The sequence below is a fragment of the Varanus komodoensis genome, unplaced genomic scaffold, assembly GCF_004798865.1.
Source record: "Varanus komodoensis strain SLA01 unplaced genomic scaffold, ASM479886v1 scaffold1665, whole genome shotgun sequence".
In the NCBI taxonomy this organism is placed as follows: domain Eukaryota; kingdom Metazoa; phylum Chordata; class Lepidosauria; order Squamata; family Varanidae; genus Varanus; species Varanus komodoensis.
Window position 1 is genome coordinate 49,722 of NW_025335492.1, and position 6,535 is coordinate 56,256.

Genomic DNA, 6,535 nt, shown 5'->3' on the forward strand with positions numbered 1-6,535 from the left:
AGATTATTCCCTCCACTGTTTGTACAGACACAGCCCTCTTCTGTCTGCAATGATAACTGCCACACGGGTTCTAGAAAATCAAAGAAGGAAGGGAAGCCTTTTTATTGCTATGATTGCAGCCCATGTCCAGGTGCGAGCCCTTTTGCAAAGTCTCTCAGAAAACTGTCTTGGCATATTTCAGCAACTGATCTTAAATTACCCTTGTTTGAAAAGGCCTTCAGGTGAAGACCTTTGTGTTGGAAGCAGAGTCCCACTTAGCAACTGGGATAGCATGGCACTCTGATGTTTAATTCAAACCAAAACGTTCTTTCTTCTGAGATTTGCATAGGTGTGTGGAAAAAGGTTTGAGCACAGAACACAGGGAGCTTTCAGTAATGGTTAGGCATTCTTGGTCGTCTTTGTCCTGAGAGAGGAACAGATGTAGATCCTTCTATTGCAACTTATAGAGGAAAAGATTAAAGCCAGCACCTCTCCTGGACTTCTACATAGTACTGAGACTTGATGAGATGGATGACTTCCATATATAGTTCTTGCTGATATATACGTTTGCTTTTCCAGATATGGATACTTGCTTTGAGTGTCCCGAGGGTTATAATTCAAACCAAAATGAGGACAAATGTATTCCTAAGTTTATCACTTTCCTATCGTTTGAAGAACCCTTGGGAACCTCCTTGGCCACATTGGCTCTTTTGCTTTCTGTAACCACAATTTTGGTCTTACACATCTTTATGAAGTTCCATGACACACCCATCATTAAAGCCAACAACCGAAATGTCTCCTACATCTTTCTTGTCTCCCTCCTGCTCTCCTTCCTTTGTGCTTTGCTCTTCATTGGAAAACCTGGGAAGGTGACTTGTCTCCTTCGACAAACTGCTTTTGGGCTCATCTTCTTGGTGGCTGTTTTCTGCATGCTGGCCAAAACCATCACTGTGGTTCTGGCCTTCATGGCCACCAAGCCAGGATCTAAGATGAGGAAATGGATGGGAGAAAGGCTTGCCACCTCCATTGCCATCCTGCTCCTTTATTCAAGCTGCCATTTGCACACTTTGGCTGTCAATGTCTCCCCCATTCCCAGATTTGGACTTGCGCACCATAAGTGACCGGATTGTACTTCAGTGCAACGAGGGGTCAGACACTATGTTTTATTGCGTCCTTGGTTTTATGGGTTTCCTTGCCGTTATGAGTTTCACCGTGGCTTTCCTGTCCAGGAAGTTTCCGGACAGTTTCCAGGAGACCTAGTCCATCACCATCAGCATGTTGCTGTTCTACAGCATGTGGGTGTCCTTTGTTCCCACCTACCTGAGCACCAAGGGGAAGTACATGGTGGCAGTTGAAGTCTTCTCCATCCTGGCTTCCAGTGCTGGTCTCCTGGGGTTTGTCTTTTCCCCCAAATGCTATCTCATCATCTTGAGACCAGATCTGAACAAAAAGGAGCATCTAATAAAGTGGAACAAATGAACAAAATCTCATCTTGGAGGTCATTGCTTATTGCATATCCATCCCAAGAAGAAATAAAGGCAGAAGCAGATGAAGCTGCAGCAGCATGAAGCATCTTGTTAATTAACATATATTTATGTTTGTAGAAACTTTCATTTATTGAAAATGGTGTGACCATTTTTTAAAAAATAGATGTATGTGGGGGGAACTTGGTTCTTTCTATCGTGAAAATAAAAAGAAATGAAATATTGAGAGAGTGACATCACTGAGGGGGAGGAGGGGGAGAGGACATTTTACATACAAAACCAAACCAATCCCAATGCTTATGTGATTATTGGAAACATCAGGATCTGTAGCAAATACAATGCTCGAAGAAACCCCACATATGATTGAATCTGATGCAATATATAGGATAGGTAGCATATATATGTCATGTCCATTCTATGGGTGTTGGTGTTGTAGTCTGAATTTTCAGCACACAAATGCATGAAGGTAGCTCATAACATGGAGGCAGGTGTGGCATGATCTAAGAATGATGGGTTTTAGATGTGCAAATCATGAACCTTCACTACTACCCACCTTATTACCAACCTTTATCAAAATAAAACAGAACATACATGATAAATAAGTATTCTTGTGCAACTTTTCAAAGTACATCCAACTATGAGTAGGCAACCTTTCCTCCATAATTATCTCATTAGCTGTCAATAGCTGCATGGCTTCTCCATCTTCCAAAAGGTTTCCAGTGGGCATTAGCAATACTGTAAGTGAAGGTTACAATTTGTTTAAATATCCCCTGCCAGAGCTGGAGAACCAGCAGAACGTTTGTTGCATATTATTATTTACTGTCCCAACTTTCAGATTTGGTGGCACACTTAGCAGAATGCAGACACTCATGAACTGGTTCCATGTCGGAAGATCTTTGCATATGGTATTCATCTTTGGGGAAGTGGCACTGCTTCCGAACAGTGTTTGTGAGATTTCAGCTTTTCAGTGTTTACAGAGCGAGTCTCTTCCCATTCAACATAAATTCCATCAAGCAGGAGATCTCCTCATTGGAGGCATAATTCCTCAGCAATTCCTTTTTTCTGAGGAGGAAACCCTAAGGAAACATCCCTTCAAAGACATGATTGTAAAGCTCATGTAAGAGGGGGCTGGATAGAAAAACTCTACGGAACCCTTGCGTCAGATGATACTTACAGGAAGGCCAACATCCTAGCGAGCCTATTTCTTCTGTTGTATGGACACGTGCATAGATAGGATATCAGTCTTTTATGCCATTAGGTGTCCAATCCCTTTCCACTCATTGGGTGTTAGTGAATGTAGCAGTCATTTTGACTGTAGTAGGTATAGAAGGATTAATCTAAGAATACCACTCAATTTATGCTGCACACTGGTGACATTGCTATATCTTCATGACTGGAATGCTTCCCTCCTGAAAGGATAATTTCATGGTTTGAATTGATGTGGCTGGTGTGTCAAATAATTTGTCTATAATGTCCCCAGGCTTTCCCATCCATATGCTTGAACCTAGGTTCAGCCATAGGAATGCTATATTAGGGTGACCCGGCCTTTTAGCTGTTGCAGTAAATTTTGTGGGTGAGAATGAGGAATTTCAAGTTCCTTCCAATATGATATGAAAAGGTTTGCAAGGGAGAACTTAAGATTTATTTGTATGCAAATGAAGGAAAATGGAAATCAGTTTCCCTCATCCTTATGCTCACGTCACTTCTCGAATGGGTGCACTCTTTCAGCTCCTCTTTGCAGGCCACTGACTCAGAGCTACCAACATATCCTGGCCTTGGGTTTTGCTGTAAAGGAGATTAATGACAATCCCCAGCTCCTGCCCAATGCCTCTCTTGGCTTCAACATCTACACGAACTGCTTCACTCCAAAATATACCTTTGCTGCCGCAATGCAACTTCTTTCTATGCCAGGCAGAATCCCAAAATACAAATGTGATGTCCAAAACGATCTGGCAGCAGTCATTGGGGGACCAATCACCAACAACTGTCTTGCTATGGCAGCTGTGCTGACCATCTACAAGTTGCCACAGGTCAGTTGTGTCTGTTACCTGAACATGCATCGAAAGGCACTCCTTGCTTTTCTTTTTCGACTCTAGCCTGAGTGTTGAGACAACAGAGCAATGCATTCTTCCTTTATTCCCATGCTAGTATAAGCCACTGAAAAACTCACCCAGTGCAAGATAAATGCTAGCCTTTGCACCACAAATGGATTTTGACAGAGTGTTAGAATAATAATTAAACTATCAGGATTGCATACTAGGAGCAGCATCCTTTAAGCAGAAGTGTTTGTTTGTTTGTTTGTTTGTTTATTTTTGGGTTTATATCCTGCCTTTTTCCTACAAAAGGTTCAAGGCAGCTTACATCTCCTCCTCCATCTTATCCTCACAACAACAACCCTGTGAGGTAGGTTGGGCTGAAAGTCTGTGACTGGCCCAAAGTCACCCAGTTGGCTCCATGGCTGAGCAGGGACTAGAACCCAGGTCGTCTGAGTCCCAGTCCCATGCTCTTAACCACTACACCACATGGATCATAAGGGAAGCAATGTAGATCACTGGAAAATGAAACATAGCAGGGCAGAGCAGAGTAAAGAGAAAGAAGGTCTAAATATTTCCTTTGCGAGTTCTGTTACATGTAATTGTAATTTTTGAGAATTTGCTTCATTCTAGCAGAATGTAACTCATTTCAAGACCTAGATGTACTCTGTGGTTAAAGTTTGTGCTTTTCCTATCTGGCAATGTAATTCTCATTTCAAAAATGCACATAAAATGTGGGACTATTTATACTTCTCGATATGATATTTCTTTCTTGGTACAATTGAATTCTCTCTTCACAAGGGTAATTATGTAGAAGAGGAAGAACTGGGGAATAATAATATGTGTAGAATGAAGAAGCAGATGGGTTAAAGGTATGTGTGGTTATACTTAGGGTAGATCTACTGAAACTGGTGTGCCTTTAGATAAACATAAATACTTTGACTCCGATCCCATGGGGTGCTCAAACTATGAATTAATCTGGATTCAGAGTACTCTATGAAGATTAAAAGCAGAGAAATTCCTGTTTCATCTGCTGAATACAACTTTGTTCTGCTTGTATGTAACATGCCATTCCATGTTAGCCTTTCTTCTCTCTAATTAGTTTTAAGGTTGGATTAGGTTGGCGATTTGTTTTGTTTTGTCTATTTTTTTTTTTTTAGGTTTTTGTGTGTCCTTGCATATCACACAGCTGTGTGGATAAACTCGCTGATCATTGAACTGTACTTATTATGCATGTTGTTTATTCGCTTCCCTCGTAGCCACTGAATATGTATGAACATCGCAGCAGACATATAGCACACTTGTAGTGCATCCTCTAGAATCCATCCCCCCATTTGCGCAAGTCACCTTCAATCTGTTTCATGCCTGATGTTTCACCAACATGAGTGCACACAAAAGGGAGAGAAAAATTTGGTCATGTTCAACCACGAAGGTTTTGGTTATGCACCCCTTGCCATTTCTGCTTCTCCATGGACATCCTTAAATATTTGTCAGGTCCTGCAATATGCTATGTTCACCCATATTGAGAAGCTATTGTGTGCTTCCACCATGACGTGAACATTAAAATGGTGCCACTACTGCAACCAGAAGTCCCACAGATAAATTAGCCCATGAGTTCATCTTCTTCAATTCAACATGGGGAAATGTCTCAACCATGTAATACAAAGTGCACCCCACCCAACCCACCTCATCTCTTATGATGTCCTGTTTTACCTCATTTTCCAGAGCTGGCATATAGCTATTCCTTGGGGATGAATACAACTTCCCAAGCTGTCTTCTTCCATTGGATGTTCCCATACGGTGACTATCAATATAGAGGTATTATCTAGATTCTTCTGCATTTCATGTGGACATGGATTGGGCTGATTTACCTTAATACAGGAAGTGCAACTGAAGTATAGATGAGGAGTGTGATTTCCATGTTTTCCATGAGCGGAATCTGTATTGACTTCATGAAAAAAGTTACTGTTCATTCTAGTGATGCGAGTGAACTTGTGTCAGGAGGACACAGAACCATCAGCACAGCTATGNCTATGGAAAGCAATGCCAGTGCAGTGATCTTTCATGGGGAATTTCACTGTATAATAAATCTAATACTTTTCCTTAGTTGGGCACATTTCGAGAATATACCAGGCAAGGCCAAAATCTGGATTATGACAGCAGATGTGGATTTCACAATCCTCTCTTTTCAAAGAACTTGGGATATGCATTTTATCCATGGTTCAATATCCCTTGCCATTCATTCTGAGCAGGTGTTGGGATTCCATCAATTTCTTGAGATGAGGAACCCTACTTTGGAAAAGAATGATGGGTTCTGGTGGACTTCTGGCAACAGGCGTTTAACTTTATGTTCCCCAGTCACAACACAGAGATGACTGCTGAGGACATCTGCACTGGGGAGGAGAAGCTGGAGAGTCTTCCTGCATCGGTGTTTGAAACGAGCATGACCGCCCACAGCTACAGCATCTACAATGCGGTCTATGTAGTTGCACATGCGCTGCATGCCATGCATTCATCCCTGCAGGAGAGTAGAGAAATAGTGAATGGAAGGAGGCAGAAAACTTTGCAAAGATACTTGTGGAATGTAATTTACTTGAGGAGATGGGAGAGCCCAACATAGATTTGATCTGACACCAGGAATCCTATCTTCAAGATGAACCAAGCATGATGTGTATGTACAAGCATGTGCCTTGCTTTACTCACATATTTAAATGCTGCCTTATTTGAAGAATGGTACAAGAATTCCCAACTTCAAAAGCATGCTTGAATTTTGGCGTGTACAAAAGGAATTCCCTCTATTTTCAAAATGACTTCCTGGAACTTAGTAAAGGAGCTTCCTTTTCATGCTTCACTTGGCTTTTATATTCATGGCAGTGGGAGTCCTCAGTCATGCATCTTATGCTCTGTTTTCCATTGCGCAGCTGCATGGTAATATGTGGGTTGTGCGAAATATTTTTTATTCTCGTATTACCATTAGTAAAGTATTAACTGTTGCAGTATATTTTAAAGTTATCTTGCTTTTTGAAATTCCTATTCTAA

The 6,535-nt window shown here is 41.4% G+C and overlaps 1 long non-coding RNA gene across 1 annotated transcript in view; it reads left to right on the forward strand.

The window, feature by feature from the left end:
• The window catches only part of LOC123021483, a 15,649-nt gene continuing 9,114 nt past the window's right edge, over window positions 1–6,535 (forward strand). Inside the window, exons 1-2 of the long non-coding RNA XR_006414329.1 lie at window positions 1–130; window positions 3,744–3,745. This is a non-coding gene — a long non-coding RNA (uncharacterized LOC123021483). The remainder of the gene's footprint in view (window positions 131–3,743; window positions 3,746–6,535) is intronic.